Source organism: Sus scrofa, chromosome 9 (assembly GCF_000003025.6).
Source record: "Sus scrofa isolate TJ Tabasco breed Duroc chromosome 9, Sscrofa11.1, whole genome shotgun sequence".
NCBI lineage: Eukaryota > Metazoa > Chordata > Mammalia > Artiodactyla > Suidae > Sus > Sus scrofa.
In genome coordinates, this window is record NC_010451.4 from 57575197 (window position 1) to 57592689 (window position 17493).

A 17493-nucleotide genomic window follows, 5' to 3' on the forward strand; every position below is an offset into this window, starting at 1 on the left:
TGCAAGGGAACAGTGAACCCAAATAAAATTCATAGTGTTCTATTACTAAAAAGAAAATATATGTGTGTGTGTGTGTGTGTGTGTGTGTGTGTGTGTATGATATATATGAGATATAGTTAACAGTCTCTGCCATACATATAAATTAGAAATAAGAAAGAAAACTGTTATCTTTTCATATGCAATGGCTTATCAATATAGAAACCTCAAATAATTGATTGAAAAATTATTAGAAATAATGAAAAAGTTTATCTGAATGACTGAAGAACAATATCTAGAAGTTATTTACATTTCTACATATCATCAATAAAACATTAGGAAATGGTATTAAGAATAAAATTTACAATAACGGTAATATTTTTAAAAGATGCTTAGGTACACGTCTTACCACACATGTAAGAACTTTGTGGAGAAGATTACAAAACGTGATTGAAAGATATTGATGTTCAATGTCCATAGAAAAGAATTTCTCAATGTTATGGAGATATCAATCACCCTCACATTGATTTATATTGCAATCCTAGTTAAAATCCCAAGAATGTTTTGAGTGAAACATGACAGATTCATTTTATAATTTATATGGAAATTAAAAGGATCAGAGATAGCCAGACTGCTAAAGGAAAAGGATAGGTAGAAAGACTTACCCTACTAGATATCAAATTTGTTATAAAATTGTGGTGATTAAGACACATTATCCAATAAGATAAATAAGAGGGTCCCGAAGAAGATTACTGAATATATATCATATAAGAACCTTTTAGATTAACTAGGGGAAAGAAGGGACTATTCAATAATGGTTCTGGGACAATTGGTTTTTCCACACCAAAAAAAAATGACATAGCGTCTTGACTCTAAAAATAGCACAAAAATCAATATCAGTTGGATTAATGACTTAATATGAAAGCAAAACTTTAAAACTGTTAGAAGAAAGTATATTTCAGACTTCAAGGTAGAGAAATATCTTTTAAAAAGACAAAAGTCGCTAACCAAGGCAGAAGGATTGATGATTTTATTTTTTTTTAATTTTTTTTTACAGAATAAAATGCATACATTTACACACAATTACATTCACACAGATTATTATAACATGGATCTTAAGAAACAGATTAAGTGACTCCCACTGGAGAAGTGGAATGGAAAATATGCTGAGACAAATAGGAAATTTATTCTATACTTTAATCCCAATTTTATGGCTTTCATCTTTACTACTTAGTTTTATCTGTTACATTTCAATTTTTCTTTAAAAATTAGCATTATATTGTTATATTATGCAACTAAAATATATAAAGAAGAAAGCCTTATATACCATTAAATATTTTATATAGCATAGTAATAAGAATAACAACTGGTAAGCATAACAAAAATAATACACCCTCTGAAAATAAGTAAAATATAAAATGCATGAGTTAGTTAAAAAAACAGTGTAACTATATAAATCTGTCCTCACAATTTGTTCCATCTCATTGATTCTTCAATAAAGGCATTACACCATTCTAGGTGATGTGATAAACAAGGCATTATAGACTTTACATTGTACCATGGAGAGAAATGGTTATTAATAATACAATTGTAGAACTGTATTATTTAACTGTACAGTGGCATTATTTAATTATAATTATCATAAGTTCTTTGATGGAGAGGAAATCAGAATCAGATCTAAGAAGACTTCAGCATTCCAAGAATGATGTCAAATGACCCCCTTCATGGTGGATTATGCACTTATTTACTATGAGATATATTTCTTCTGCAGAGATTCCTTGTGTATCAATTGTAGACTTTTGGTTTGCAGTTATTCTGAAATTTTGATGTAAGAGTCTATATGTATATGAGATTGTTTTAAGTTGTTGTTCTCTTAATTGCAAGTTCATCTCCGGTGTCCCGCATTTTTACCCACCTCTTCTCATGATTTCTGATTTTGATGGTATAATTGTGCATGGATGATTTCGTATCTTTACTGTATATATACCTTTACTGGTGAGCCTTGTCATTTGTGGAATTTTTGTTTCCTGTTGCTGATCTTTTCTTTCCTGCCTAGAGAAGTTCCTTTAGTATTTGTTGTAAGGCTGGTTTAGTGTTGCTGAATTCTCTCACCTTTTGCTTATCTGAGAAGGTTTTGATTTCTCCTTCAAATCTGAATGAGAGCCTTGCTGGGTAGAGTATTCTTGGTTGGAGGTTTTTTCCTTTCATCACGTGAAGGATTGATGAATTTTATTACAGTAGAACTTTGCATTTCTGTTCATCACAGTCATGATGAAGAAAGTAGAAAGACAAGGTATACACTAGCCGCATTTATTTGCAAGACGTGATGGAAAATGCATTTGTATTGATAAATATAAAAAACAGCAAACCACCAAGAAACCTCCCCCCCCCATAACCCTATAAACAATCTGGCAGAATAAATGAATATAGGCATTCCAAAAAAGAGAAAATATGAATGATGAGAAAGCATTTAAAATTGTTTTAAAACTCATTGGTAGATCAGAAAAATAGAATTCAGGACTACACTAAGTACATCCATAGGCAGAAATCAAAGAATTTAACAATATTCAATGTTAGAAAAGCTCTTACACACTCTGATGGGTATGTGAATCTTAAAGAACTTTGGGAAACAATTTCATCTAGTGGACTGGAACATTTATGTAGTTTATTTCTCATCAGTCCCCTCCAAGGTGTATATCCCATAAAAACTCTTCATGTATACACTAGGAGGTAGATTGGATTGTTCATAGTGGTAGTTTTCATAATATGAAAAAAATCAAAAACATCCTAAGTACTCATTCGCAGAACTACACCTACATGTAACAGCTTGGTTAAATGTCACTAACAAAACAAGTCTTTAGAACAATGCTTCTCAAACTTTATTACGCAGGCATTTTATTAAAGTGAAGATTCTCATTTACTGAATCTGGGCTAGTGCCCCAGATTCTGCATTTTCAACAAGCTGTTGGTTAACTATACCATATATATATATATATATACTATATATATATATACACACACACACACATCATACACACACACGCACACACGTATATATTCTCTTTTTAGTAATAGAACACTATGAATTTTATTTTGCCGCTGGTCCACAGATCACATTTTGATTAGCTAGGTCCCAAGGCTATTCCGTTCTTTATGGAGCACAAAACCAAGCTATACCAAGCAGGGTATCATTCAGGTAAAGAGTGCATATACATGGAATAAGCCAACAAACAAGGCAATCATAAAATTCAGCATGGTAGTTACTGTTTGGGAGACCAGGACCAGGAGGAGTGAATTAGATGGATGCAAGTTACTGGTAATATAATAATTCTTAAATTGTGTGGTGAATCATGGATTCGTTATATTGACGAGGTTTGTAATCCTGACTTCAAACTTTGGATGTGGATTCATAATCGGTAGAGAGGCAGGATTAGGTTAGTAGGCATTTTCAGTCTTCGCTATGCACCAGCATCACTTAGGGGAGATTTAAATGACACCAGCACCTACCCCCCAACCTCCAAATGTTCTGATTCAATTAGTCCAGGTTGCAACTTGGGTATGGTGTTGGCTTAAAGATTGCCACACAGGAGTTCCCGTCGTGGCGCAGTGGTTAACGAATCCGACTAGGAACCATAAGGTTGCGGGTTCGATCCCTGCCCTTGCTCAGTGGGTCAAGGTTCCGGCGTTGCCGTGAGCTGTGGTGTAGGTCGCAGACACGGCTCGGATCCTGCGTTGCTGTGGCTCTGGCGTAGGCTGGCAGCTACAGCTCCGATTAGACCCCTAGCCTGGGAACCTCCATATGCCGCGGGAGCGGCCCAAGAAATGGCAAAAAGACAAAAAAAAAAAAAAAAAAAAAAAAAAAAAAGATTGCCACACAGTGCTCACGTGTGACTGGGTCTGAGAACCACTTCTTAGACACCTCTAATTGTCCCTCTTAATCATCTGTGATTTGAACATACACATTTTTTTTTTCTTACTAATGGACTTCTTAGAAAGGCTTTCCTGGTTCAGCATAAAGGACATGTTCTTTAGTAATTAAAATAGGGGCTCATAAACTGTGATCTTCTTGACCAGCAGGGGCTGTGTCATCTGGCCCACTGCTGTCCTGTTATTCTGTGTGACACCCAGCACAGCTGACACTAAAAGCACCTGTGAAGGTACCAGTGAATAATGGCTCATGGAGCTCTGGCTCACTGAGTATTAATCAGAAGTTTCCTCCAGGCCAGTTTTTATCTCTCCTCTGGGCTCCCACAGCAATTTACATTTACTGCGTTAGGGCAGTACTAGTTCTCAATACAATTGTTTGCTGGCAGATCTGTCTCTCCCATTATACTGTGAGCTCCTCAAGGCCAGGCTCAGGGTTGTATTATTTTTAGACCCTCGGAGCTTAGTCCAGTGCCTCAATAACTGTTTTGGTGAAGTAGCAGATAAATGATTTTTGAGAAAAATTCAACAATGTGCTATGACCCTTTGCTGCCTCGGTCGGCCATAATTTAATCATCCAGGGGTCAGGACCCCAGAAGCGTCAGTCTGGAGAGAGGGGTCTCATGATGCACTCTGCAGAAAATAAGCTTAATATTTTAGAGCAGTCTGAGGTTCACAGAAAAATTGAGCAGAAAGTGCAGAGTGTTCCGATATGTCCTCTGCCCCCACACAGGCACAGCCCTCCCCACTGTCGCCCTCCTGACATCCTGCGCCTCAACTTGATGAACCTACACTGACCTTATTATCATCCAAAGGCTGTTGTTTACATTAGGGTTCACTTTTTGTGTCGTGTTTTCTTTTTCTTTCTTTTCTTTGTTTTTTCTTTCTTTTTTTTTTTTTTCCTTCGTAGGGCTGCACCTGTGGCATATGGAAGTTCCCAGGCTAGGGGTTGAATTGGAGCTACTGGCTTACACCATAGCCATAGCAATGTGGGATCCAAGCCACATCTGTGACCTACACCACAGCCCAGGGCAATGCTGGATCCTTAACCCACTGAGTGAGGCCAGGGATTGAACCCAAATCCTCATGGATCCTAGTCAGATTTGTTAACCACTGAACCACAAAGGGAACTCTCCATGTTGTACTGTCTATGAGTTTTGACAAATGTATGACAAGTATCCACAATTATGGTATCATCAAGAATAGTGTCCCCACCCTAAAAAATCCCCAGTGCTGTACCCTTTCATCCCCATTGGTCACCACTGATCTCTTTATTATCTTCATGGTTTTACCTCTTCCAGAATGTCACATAGTTGGAATTGTACAATATGTAGACTTTTCAGATTGGCTTATTTCACTTGATAATATGCAGCCAAGTTTCCTCTGTGTCTATTCATGGTCGGCAGCTTATTTCTTTGTAATGTTGAATAATATTCTGTTGTCTGGATGTACCATAGTTTATTGATCCGTCCACCTATTGAAGGACATTGTGCTTGTTTCTGCGTTTTGCCAGTTGTGAATAAAGCTGCGATAAACATCTGCATACAGGTTTTTGTGTGAACATAAGCTTTCAGCTCCTTTGCATAAATACCAAGGACTGTGATTGGTGGATTGTACGGTAAGGGTACATTTAGTTGCTTTTATTTTTAAATTCTTATTTATTTATTTATTTGTCTTTTTAGGGCTTCACCCGCAGCATATGGAGGTTGCCAGGCTATGGGTCGAATCGGAGCCATCCTGCCAGCCTGTGCCCCAGCCACGGCAGCACAGGATCCAAGCCATGTCTGTTGCCTGCCCCACAGCTCACAGTAATGCCGGGTCCTTATCCCACTGATCAGCGCCAGGGATGGAACCCGAGTCCTCATGGATACCAGTTGGGTTCGTTAACCATTGAGCCATGATGAGAACTCCGGGTATATCTAGTTTTGTAAGAAAGTGCCAAACCGTCTTCCAGAGTGGACCATTTTGCATTTCCTCCAGTAATGCACGAGAGTTCCTGTGGCTCTGCGTCTTTGTCAGCATTTGGTGTTGACAGTGTCTGGAGTTTGGCCCCTCTAATAGATGTGTAATGGGATCTCGTTGTTGTTGTGCAATTCCCTAGTGATATATGACGTGGAACATCTCTTCACATTCTTATTTTCTATCCATATATCCTCTTGGGTGAGGTCTTTTCTGTTCAGGTCTTATGCTCATTTTTCCATTGGATTGTTCATTTTCATATCATTGACTATTCAGAGTTCTTTGCAAATGTTGCATGATAGTCCTTTGTCAGATATATCTTTTGAAATATTTTCTCCCTGTTTGTGGCTTGTCTTCTCATCGCTTGACAGAAACCTGTTTTTGTATATTTGATATCAATCCAAAATCTGATTACTTGTCTTTTAATGCTGAAAGTGGAGAAAAGGAAAAAAGTCTGGTTAATTTAGGACCTGGGTTATGTCCTGGTTGCTTGAAGCTTTGTTGTCTGGGGGTTTGACAGGCAGTGACATACTCAGCAGTTCCCTATCCATCAAGTGCAGGTGAGCCAAAAGGACTGTGGTGATGCTCTCACACTCACTCCATCGTTGTGCCTGGTCCCACTTTTTTTCCCTTTATCTGCCCAAACTATTGATGGCCAGAAACCTGGGTGAAATAAGAGTGACAACAAGGCCCCTTTCTTCTCTCTCCCACATGCCCTGGACTTTCATGGCAGCTGTAACCACTGAGAGGGGATTGCATGTGCAGAAGGAGGAGGTAGGCCAGTTGCACAGTATAGTCTCATTTGCTGTCTGTGAGCTAATGACTCAGTGAATACAAGACTTCTTTGGAGCCTAGTTAGAGAGAGACTTGGGAATGTGCCCAGCATTCACACTCAGAGCCTCTTGGGAGGTGAGAATGGATGCTAGAAGTCAATTCTTTGCGAGGGGCGAGAGTGTTTGATGATAGACGGGCAATAGGCTGTGACCCTTGGCTCTCCTGTGGGTCTCTTTGCTGGCACTGGCTGAGCGCAGGCAAATGGCTGTGGGAAGTTTCCTTAATGAGCAGCCTGGCCTTGCTGGCAGGAGCCTTGCATATCTTCTGAGCTTTTCTGGGAAGCAGAAGAAATGGTGAAGTCTCTGAGAACAAAGTGAAAGGGCCCCGGGAGGGCAGTTTTAGAATGCGGGGGTTGGGGGGAGAAGGATAATAGGAGCTCTGGCGTGGCTCCTGTCCATTCCTCCTGCCCACCCCCTGCTCCCCAGGGCAAACTTTGCCTACATCTCTCCTCTTATGTTCAAATCACTGTGTGTCTCTCCTGGTCGTCTATCACCTAAGCTCATCTCCTTATCCCTCCTTGCATGAATTCTGCCCTGCGGAGACTTCCTCCTCTTCCCCCTCCTCCCTCCCTTTCTGGCTCCTTTCTTCTCTGTTGGCCTTTAACCCTTTCCTCTGGGCCTTCTCATTCCTCCCCTAATTTTACCCACTGGGAATTAAAGAACCCAAGTAAGGAGTTCCCACTGCGGCTCAGCAGTAATGAACCTCAATCGTACCCATAAAGATGCAGTTTCGATCCCTGGCCCTGCTCAGTGGGTTAAGGATCCAGCATTGCCGTGAGCTGTGGTGTAGGTTGCACATGCGGTTCACTTCTGGCGCGGCTGTGGCTGTGTCGTAGGCCGGCCACTGCAGCTCTGATTCAACCCCTAGCTTGGGAACTTCCATGTGTTGAGGGTGCGGCCCTAAGGGGAAAAAAAAAAAAAAAAAAAAAGAACACAAGCAGAACTTGTGGTCTTTTTGTCCTTTGATAGTACAGTTGACTCTTGAGCAACACAGGTTGGAACTTTGCATCCACATATACACATTTTTTTTTTTTCAATGGTAAATACTAGTCCTGCACCATCAAGGTTGGTTGAATCCACAGATGTGGAGGAACTGTGGATATGGACAGGTTTATGTGAAGGACCAGCTTTAAATTACATGCAGATTTTCCACTGCTTGAAGAGCTGACACCCTTAACCCTCGCATTGTTCAAGGGTTAACTGTATTTGGAAAACAGCTTTAAACATGCATAGGTGTAGTGAACTGGAAGAGGAATTGGAAGTTTATTGTCTTCCACCTTTAGACAGGACCTCACTGAAATCATTGTTGGGAACACCCAAGTCTCAGAAATATTAGTGCTTTGCAGGGTTTTTTTTTTTTTTTTTTTGCTTTTTAGGGCCGCACCTGAGGCATGTGGAAGTTCCCAGGGTAGGGGTTGAATTGGAGTTGCAGCTGCCAGCCTACGTTACAGCCACAGCAACACGGGATTCAAGCTGAGTCTGCCAACTACACCATTGTAGCTCACCACAATGCCGGATCCGCAGCCCACTGGGCGAGGCCAGGGATTGAACCTGTGTCCTCATGGATCCTAGTCGGGTTCATTACCACTGAGCCATGAGGAGACCTCCAGCAATATGCAGTTTTAAGGGAGGACACTTAGTGTGCTGGTTAAAGGCATAGGCTCTGGGGCAGATACCAGAGATCTGATTTTAGCACCATGACGTGAAAACTCTGGACCTTTGGCCAGGTCCCCAAGCCTCAGATTTATCATATGGGGATATTGATAGCATTTACCTCCTAGAATTGTGAGGAGGGCTAGGCAAGTTAATATATGTTAAATGCTTTAGAATCTGGTACACAGCAAAGCTATAGAGTATAAGCATTTTCTGTTGTCTTACCTGAGAAACTAAAATTTTGTTTCTTCGGTGGACAGCATTTTTTAAGGCTCTTGGCACTCTGCATCTTCACTCTTCCTCTGGGGGTGGCGAGTGGGCGGGGAAGAAACTGGGCCTTCGTGAATCAGTGAAAATCCTTCCAAACACTGAGGTTTGGTGCTCAGCCAGATGCCTCGTAACTTGCGATCAACAGGTTTCCCAGGAGCCTCCTCCTCGCCCCACCAGCCACACAAAGCCATTTTCCTGCTGCCACTTGGGTTTGTCTTCCGTAGCCGCCTGCCATAGGGACTTGTCAGGGGTGAAATGAAAAATTTTATCATTAATTCTAATTCTTCTCGATGTCTCAGTCATTGAAGTTTTCACATTCAGGGCCATTTGGGTGTCATCAACGCTTCAGGTTTAAAGAGGAAAGATGATGAATGGTGAATGTTTATGAGGAAATGGCAGCAATTATCTTGATGGTAATGAAGAGGGAAGTGAAGAGATGGGCCCACTGGGATGTTGCTCCTGAGCCTGGGACAGTGGACGAAAGTGCTCCAGCGGTCTTGGCATTACCATTGCACCAAGATGGATGGAGTGTCTTACCCAGCGGCCCTTCCAGATTCATTATTTTTTTAGAAATATGCCTTGTGGAACCAGGTTTGCAAGTTTTACATTGAGTGAACAGCTATTTCTTATGTTAAGTTATTTCAGCTGTAGAGTAGAGAATTGTTGAAATAAATGGCTGGAGAATTTGAATTGCATTCATTCTTGACATTGGAACTGACAAATAGCTTCATTCCCCCGCTGAAATGGAAAGTTTATTACTCTGAGACGCAGGCGGGTTCTGGGGAGAGGGGGCGTCCGCATTTTATTTTAGTGTAACTCTTCTAAGATGCTGTGAAAGAGTAAAATAAAATGCTTTTCTGAAATCCTGTTGGGAACCATCCCCTGCCCCATTCTTCACATTCGACTGGAAATAAAACCAATTAACAGAGATTAATTTATAACCAGTATAAAACCCAATGTGACAGCTGGTTATTCCTGTCTGAGCATGGAGTTCTCAGGTGGGCTAGTACTGGTAGGTGGTAGAGGCAGCAGAGAACTCAGCATCCTGGTGGGTTGCGCTGGAGCACCTGCCAGTCTGAACCTGCTCACCAGGTCCTGGGCATCTCACCAGGTCCTGGCATCTCCCAGGTCCTGGGTCCTGGGAGAAACCATCAATGCTGGAGACTGGAGTCCTGGGAACTATGCCTATGAATAGGATATATTTTTTTTCCTTGACATTTCCTCAGCTTTGGATGCTTCTCACCTCCCGGCAGGCAGGAATCCCTGCAAGGAGAGAGGCAATGACCATGGCATTCAGTGAAGCCGTGAGCGTGGTGAGACGGCAGATCCTGTGAGCTTGCTGGGGTCGCTGGGATGCTCACCTGAGTAGGCCTGTTGCAGATCAGTCCGATCCTTCTGATCGTCCTGTCCACACCATCCCTTCTGTCTTAAAGTCCTTGATCACTGCCTCCCCTCACCTTTCCTCTCAATGTGCCAGGGCCTGCATGTCTAACAGACTTCCTGAGTTATCACTTACCCAGTCCCACGCTGGAGAACAGCCACCCCGCTCACTCTGTTGACTGATTTATAAAAGCCTGATGAAAGGGCCTTGTCCATATGGAAGCACAGATTTCTTCCTCATATCTCCTCAGCCTCTGGTGCCCTTGATTCTCCTGCTCCCCGGCCAGAGTCCCCTGTGCAGACTGTGGTCATGAGTGCAGCCTGTGCAGGACCCTTGCAGGGATTTCTGGCTGCTTTCAAGTTTGAGCTACAAGAGATGAAGACTGGGGCTAGACCCTGGGAGCCAGAATCTGTGCTCGAGTTGGAATTTGGCTCTGACCATTCAAGCCCAACATAACCCAGGACTTCTGGGGCCCCATTTCCCACAGGGCTTGAAAGAAATCTTCTGCAGGTTTAGGGATCAAGAAAGTACCTTATCAGGAGTTCCCTTTTGATGCAGTGAGTTAAAGATCCGGCCTTGTCACTGTAGCGGCTGGGGTCACTGCTGAAGCATGGGTTTGATCCCTGGCCTGGGAATTTCCACACGCTGCAGGTACAGCCAGCCTCCCCCCCTGCCGCCCCCCCACACCACCACCACCACCAAAACCCAAAAAGCATCTTATCAGAGGCTTGTGGGTGCGTCCAGTTTGCTTAAGGAAATCTCTTTCTTAGACGAGCTCACCTCAATTCCCCAGTAGATCCTATGCTGGTTTCTTGCAGAAGCTCTAGAATTGTAATGGTAGCTGGTAATCCCTGATAGCACTGCAGGTAAAATGAATGCTGTGCCAGTGCTCAGAGGGGATCCTCTCCTGCCACATTCATCCTGATGCTCCTCAATGCAGCTCCTCCATCTACATCTGTCTGAGTTGAAATCTTGTGCTTTTTCCTGTACTTTCCCTTCTTAGAAGAGAATCAGGAATTGAGTCCTGTGGCTAAAGAAAGAACTCTCCAGGCCCCGGGACTCCATAGATTTTTTTGCACCCATTCATCTGTGCTGGGTGGAATGTGCGAACCAGAACACGAGGGGCCAGAGAACCTGCTCTCTTGGGTACCATCCTAGGCATGTGCTTCGGAAAGCATCTCGAGGAATAGGAATTGGGTGTCCAAGGTAGAAGTGATTATGCCTTCCACTGAGAGTGATCTGAATGCTATTTTTTTTTAAATAAAAGCTTCAATAAAATGTTGATAGTATGGTGATGATATATTTCATGAGTTGAAATCCCTAAGTTACCCAGCTGCTGTGGCTAATGATAACAGTTATCATTTTTGAGCCCTTAGGATGGGCCAGTCATCATACCAAGCACTTTACTATTTCCTTGTACTCAGTCTTCATCTGGTTTGTTTTCTATACCCTCGTATTCAGTGAGTGAGCCAGATCCCACTGTCTTACCACTTTGGTTAGACTTACTCCAGGCCCAGTGATAACATGACAGCGAGGGCTGTTGGCTGGCATTTCCAGGCTAAGAGACACAAAAAGTCTAGGTTCCAGGATATTCAAAAGAGAGAAAAGAGATTTAAGCTCTATCCATGTGCCAGTAACATGGGAGATATAATCCAGCTTTTCTGCTAAAACAGGAGCGAGCTGTGAGTTAGCATCCATTCTCTGTTGGATTCTGCTGGCCTTGACTTAGATGGCAGTCTTTATGGATAATTTGCATTCTTCTAATTCCCAATGAACTATGAACACGGTTGGGTGGCTTCCATGGGAAATTAGGTGTGAACGTATCTGGGGCCTGGTGGAGGGATTAGAGAGAATGAGATAAAATGAAGCATGAATTCTTCAGCCTGATCCCCAAGGTCAAAATTCATCCCAAGTGAGAGTGTCACTGATATGGTTCTGTTCTTTCTCTGGGACATGCCTGATCTATTCTGTCTCTGCATCTTTGTGCATTGTTCCTTTGTCCCTGGATGGTCTTGGTCCCTCATAGATACAAGTTCTTTCTAATCTCTGAAGCCTTTCAACTCCTTCTTAAACTTCCTTTCTCCCTCTCTCCTTTCTTTCCTTCCTCCTTTTCTCTTTGATTCTTGCCTGTACCATTAAAAATTTGTCATCGCATTGTTCAGTGTAGAGGTTAAATGTAAAAGCATGTGAGCCTTGAAACAAGACCGGCTTTCAATCCCAGCTCCTCCATTTCTTATCCGTGTGACTGTGGGAAAGCTTCTTACCTTCTCTGTGCCTCAGTCTCCTCATCTGTAAATAGCATTGGCTTCTTTTGATGGTTTTCTTTGCTGTGCAAAAGTTTTTGAGATTCATTTGGTCCCACTTGTTTATTTTGGCTTTTGTTTCCTTTGCTTTAGGAGACAGAGCCAAAAAAAATATTTCTATAGTGTATGTCAAAAAGTATTCTGCCTATGTTTTCTTTGATTAGTTTTATGGCTTCTGGCCTAACATTTAGGTCTTTACATTTACAAACAAATGGGATTTTTCCCCCTTCTTTTTTTGATAGTTTGTTGTTAGTGTATAGAAATGCAACATATTATAATAGGAGAATTATATTAGATTTTCACTATTCATATTTTTTAAGGAATTTTCTTGAATGCTAAGATTCTGAAGCCAGGAGTCCTTATGGTCCTAGGAAAGGTTGAGGTTGCTCAGTCCACGGTGCAGGACACGCAGGCACAGTCAGCTTCCTGTTACATGCTCTGCCTAACCATTGCCAGTGAGTTAATTCTGAAGTTTCATATACAAAAGTTCTCTCCCCTCCTGAGATTTGTGTTTGTTTCAAAATGTATTCATGATCAGCTTAAATCTGTTTTTAAATTCATATAAGCTTGAATTTATCGCAGAACAAGGCCATAACTTTTCAAAAGAAGTCGAACCATAAACACTGCCAGGGAAATGCACTTTTGGTGTTTAAAAGGTAAACTTAAGCAATATGTTGAAATTTCCCATATCTGATAGGAAGTCTGGGGCATGGGTTGGGGGGTGTGGGGTGGACCACTGTGCAGAACCAGAGACATATGCACAGAAAGGATGGTTGTGGTGCTGTGTTATGATGGGTTTATCTTTTATCCATTTGAAGTTGTGGTCGTGCTGGTGAACTCAAGGTGACTCCCTGCTGGTGGGTTGGTCTAGCTGTTGGACGTGTTATGAGGGTGAAGAGGAAAAGAAAAGAAGAATTAGGATAGGGTTGTGAGTCTGTGTGTTTGCCCAGGGAAGATGGAAACACCCAAGGAAAGCAGGGAAATCAGATTGCTAGGGGTGATATGATTAACCGAGAGAGGATTTTATATATGTCAGATCATTACATGGCATAGTAAATTTATGTTAGAGATTAAAGCCCAAGAGGTCTCTGGAAAATTAGGAGAAAGAATGAACGATTAAAACAGACTAAAATGGGATTGAATTTTTGAATGGATCCAGGATGTTTCAGTAATGAGTAGCACCGTTCCATTGTGCGCAGGTTAGGCTTATTTGTTGGTATGTAATTGATACTGTCAGCATCTGAATGTAATCAGAATTTTGAAATACACAGACTAATGGCAGACTTTGAGATTATAAGGAAGAATCATAGCTCATGATTAAGAGTCTGTATTCTCTTCCCTGTTTAGCTGGAAATGGAAATTGAGCAAATGGTTAGCTAGAGCCCTGAATCCCTGCTGTCTCCTTGCTATGCATATCTTAGAATTCTTGAAGCAAGATGAGATTTCCCATGGGGGTGAGTAGATCTTTACTTACTCCGTTGGAATTTTGGGAGGAGAGAGAAGTGTTTGAAGACAGCACTCTCTAATGCCTGTCCCCTGCCCTCTCCTCATCACACCCAAAGGGTCATCCTTACTGTCTACCAGGCGTCCATCCCACCCTCCCATGACCTGGGTCTCAGGGTGCTTAGGAAAGGATCCCTAAAGAAATCATTTTAAAACTGTCTACTCATCAAGAGAATTAAAGGCTCTGAAGAAGAAAGACTGCAGAGAGAAGACTGATGAAAATGCTGAAAATTCAGAATTGTGCATCTATCCACAGCAGGGCTTTTAAACTAAGGTATAGAGATTCAGCTGAACTGAAGAAATTATTCAACTCAAGCCTACAGGGAAAATCAGGGGTAGATTAAGCAATGATTGATAAATTAAGTGGGTAATTATTTCTATTTTTTAAAAGTTTTTGCTTTAATTGCATTTCCTTTGAAATGTGCAGGATAGGAGTCTTATGCAGAGTTCAGATACATCGTTCACTGTTTGGCAACCTGGTAAAGAATCTATGAGATGTAGCTTGGGTTGCAAAATGATCAGGGGTTTCACCCTTAGGGAAAGGGAGCCCTGCCTACAAGCTTAACCTGTATTCAAAAGAGAGCTCAGTCTGAAGGGAGAGGGATTCTGAGTACAATATACATCTGCAATGCAGATCTGTAGGAGCACAGAGCATGCCCTCTGGGCCCCAGACTTCTGCTCTGGGTCCTTGGAAAAAGGTGAGTGTGCAGAATGAAAACAGAAAGGACCGTCACAGCCACAGTAACGTGGGATCCGAGTCGCATCTTCGACTCACACCACAGCTCACAGCAATGCTGAATCCTTAACCCACTGAGCAAGGCTAGGGATCGAACCTGCAACCTCATGGTTCCTAGTCGGATTCGTTTCCGCTGCACCATGATGGGAATTCCTAAAATGATTTTTATTTTTTTCCATTATAGTTGGTTTACAGTGTTCTGTCAATTTTCTACTGTACAGCAAAGTGACTCAGTCACACATACATATAAACATTCTTTCTCTCACATTATCCTTCATCATGCTCCATCCTAAGTGACTAGATAGAGTTCCCAGTGCTATTTTTTTTCTTGAGTGAGCTTTGATAGTTTGTGTCTTTAAAGGAATTTTCTTTTTCCGTTTCATCTAGGTTGTTGAATTTATTTACATAAAATTGTTCATAATTTTGCCTTATGATCACTTTAATACACATGGACTCGGACTGATCTTTTCAATGAATAAACTTTTGATTTCATTGATGTTCTCATTGCTTCTTTGTTCTCGCTTTCACTGAGTCTTATTTAGCATTTTCTTCTGTTTACTTGGGGATTATTTGTTCTTTTCCTTAGGGTGGAAGCTGAAATCATTGATTCAAGACTTTTCTGAGATGAATATTTTGTGCTATAGATTTCCTTTTTACTACTGTATTAGCTGCATCTTAACAAATGTCAACATATTATGGTGTATGTGTGTTAAATACTGTATATATAATGTTTCATATATAGTATTTTCAGTTCAGAATACTTTTTCATTTTGCTATCTTTAATTTTTTTTTTTGTAGAGCAAGTCTTCCGGTAATTAATTCTTTCAGATTTTTTATGTCTGAAAGAGTTTTTATTTCATACTCATTTTTGAAAGGTGTTTTAACTGGGTAAAGACATCTAGGATCAACGTTTTTTCTTTCAGTGCTTTAAAGTACTTCTGGCTTGTATTGTTTTTAATAAATAATCTGCTGTCATCCTTAGATCATATGTTCTCTTGTTAGATTTCCTGTTTATCGTTGGCTTTGAGCAATTTGTCGTGGTGCAGTTTTCTTCACATTTCTCGTGCTTAAGATTTGTTGAGATTCTTGGAGCAGTGGGATTGTGGTTCTCATAACATTTGGATAATGTGTAGTCCTTATTTCTTCAAATTCCCCCCAGCCCCCCCGATCTCTTTCCTAACTCTGTTTCCTGATTCAAGGAGTGTGCTGGGCTCTACTGGGGTTCCTTCTCCTAGAACTCTCTCCAGGCAGAAGACTGGGAAAGAATCAGGCTGAGTTTATTTCACATCACTCAGTGCTCATGGTCCCTTGATGCCTAATGTCTGATGTCTTTAGGACCACTGTTTCGTTCAGACCACTGTTTCAGTTGTTTTAGGTGGAAGGTTATATCCATTTCCTATTGCTTCTTCTTGACTGAATGTTCATGTTGAGTGTTCCAGGACATTGATAGAAGGGCAGGGCAGGAGATGTCTCTGCCTGAAATGTGTGATGTTTTGGAATCTGAGTGTGAGGTTCCCTCTGCAGAGAACACTCTTCCACATACTGTTTACCTAGTTAACTCATCCTCCAAGTCTCAGTCTGCACATGACTTTGTTCAGAAGCCTGTTCTACGAGCATCTGTCCTCCTTTAACCTCTCCTTGTGGATGTTTCCATGGTATAGCTATTTCTCTTTTAGCCATACTCATTCAGAGTTACATTTCTTTTCCTTATCTTTCTTCACCACACAGTTATAAGCTCTGTGAAGACAGAGATGGAGCTGTCTTATTTCCTGCTAAATCTGAGTGGGTGTTTAACAAATGTTTGTTTGACCAATAAATAGGAGAGGATGAAAGCAGTTGTGTGTGGCAGGGGCAGTGGTACCTGGTGGGTGATGGATCCTTGGAATAAACATTCATTGTGACTTGGTGTGAACCATATGGTAGCTGACTGAACTGACTGACCAGATTAATGTATAAATATATTAAGATATGTACAGAAACCCCCAGAAATCCTTCAGGCTTGGGGGCAAGGGAAATTCTAGAGGGTAATAAGATCTTTCATGAATAGATTGATGGGGCAGGTGGCGTCAGTAAAATCTAGGCTATCACTGTTGTGATTGTATCTGTCTTTACAGGCTGGTGTGCATGGGGGTGTACTATATGTACACATATCATTGTGTCATAATGTGTCATTATATCATATATCATAATATACAATGTTATATAGGAGGTCTATTCTTACTTGTTTGTTGCTTGTTTTACCCCTATGACATAAACTCTATGAAGTCAGGTGTTTGGTTTGTTGTGTTCTCTGCCCCATCCCTGATGCCAGAGTGATCTTTTTTTCACATTGTAGATATTCACTAAATATTGGTTAAATACATGAATAAGATATTTTCATGCCACCCTATTTTAATTCTGCTTAAGTAATATGATATACTATGTTTTTTTTTCTTTTTTGTTTATTTTTTTAAACATAATTAAGTGGAAATCAAACTACGTTCTCTCTTCATTTTATTATGCCTATAGGGAGTCTGGCTACTGAGATTAAAATGGTTTAACTAAGGCTCCAATGTCCACCTGGTGGCAGCTTAACTTAATCACAGTCAAATTACCTCAGAGGAAATTAACAGCTTTCCAAGAGCTGAGCTTGACAACTCAAACATGCAGAAGCCCCAGGGTGCCCACGTGTCCACGCTGTGCCTGGCTCTGGAGACAAGGGCAGCACCGTGGTAAGCAGTGGGGAGACATCATTAAGCTTATGATTAAACTGCTTTGCAGGGCAAAAAAATATCCTGCTGAGAGAAGACCAAAGTCCTGCCAAAAACATCACCACTTTGTTATTTATTACAAAGTTCTGGTGATTTTCCTTCCCAAATCAAAACTAGGAAGAGGGAGCATTACTGCCTCAACATGCAAGTTGGCAGGATCAAGGCTGGAAAGCACAGGCTTGAATGTGATAGAAGCAGGGAGTGA

The 17493-nt window shown here is 41.3% G+C and overlaps 1 long non-coding RNA gene across 3 annotated transcripts in view; it reads left to right on the forward strand.

The window, feature by feature from the left end:
- The window catches only part of LOC110255462, an 82671-nt gene that overhangs the window by 16743 nt on the left and 48435 nt on the right, over positions 1 to 17493 (forward strand). For 2 of the 3 annotated variants that reach the window (XR_002335757.1, XR_002335756.1), the window contains exon 1: positions 14821 to 17249. The exons of the other annotated variant lie outside the window; for it this stretch is intronic. This is a non-coding gene — a long non-coding RNA (uncharacterized LOC110255462). Of the gene's footprint in view, positions 1 to 14820; positions 17250 to 17493 lie in introns of those variants that run through there. 3 annotated transcript variants of the gene reach the window in all.